This window comes from Carlito syrichta, unplaced genomic scaffold (genome assembly GCF_000164805.1).
Source record: "Carlito syrichta isolate Samal-C Ts95f unplaced genomic scaffold, Tarsius_syrichta-2.0.1 Scaffold308844, whole genome shotgun sequence".
NCBI classification, from domain to species: Eukaryota; Metazoa; Chordata; class Mammalia; order Primates; family Tarsiidae; genus Carlito; species Carlito syrichta.
This window is the reverse complement of record NW_007252940.1, coordinates 113,951-114,643: the sequence shown is the minus strand read 5'-3', so window position 1 is coordinate 114,643 and position 693 is coordinate 113,951.

Genomic DNA, 693 nt, shown 5'->3' with positions numbered 1-693 from the left:
AAAAAAAAAAAAAAAAAGAAAAAAAAAAGATTTATGCAGGTTCAACATTTGTAAGGCCATAAATGTAATTAAATACATCAACAGATGTAAAAACCAGAACCACATGATTATATCACTAGATACAGAAAAAGCATTTGATAAAATCCAGCATCCCTTCTTGATAAAAACCCCAAACACCTAGGTATAGAAGGAACATACCTCAATATAGTAAGTGCCACTTATTATAAACCCACAGTTAACATATTGCTAAATGGACGGAAACTGGAAACATTTCCCCTGAAAACTGGAACAAGATAAGGCTGTCTATTCTCATCCCTCTTGTTCAACATTGTGTTGGAAGTCCTAGCTAGGGCAATTAGACAAGAGAAGGAAATCAGGTGTATTCAAATAGGAAAAGAGGAAGTCAAGTTATCCCTCTTTGTGATGATACGATCCTATACCTTGAAAATCCAAGGAATCTGTCAAAAACCTGCTTGCACTGATAAAGGACTTTGGCAAAGTCTCAGGGTACAAAATAAATGTGCAAAACACAGTTGCATTCCTATACACCAACAACAAGCAGGCAGAGACCCAAATTAAAAGCACAATCCCATTCGCAATAGCCACATACACTCACACACAAAATGAAATACTTCGGCATCTTCCTAACCAGAGAAGTGAAAGACCTTTACAATGAGAACTACAAAACACTGC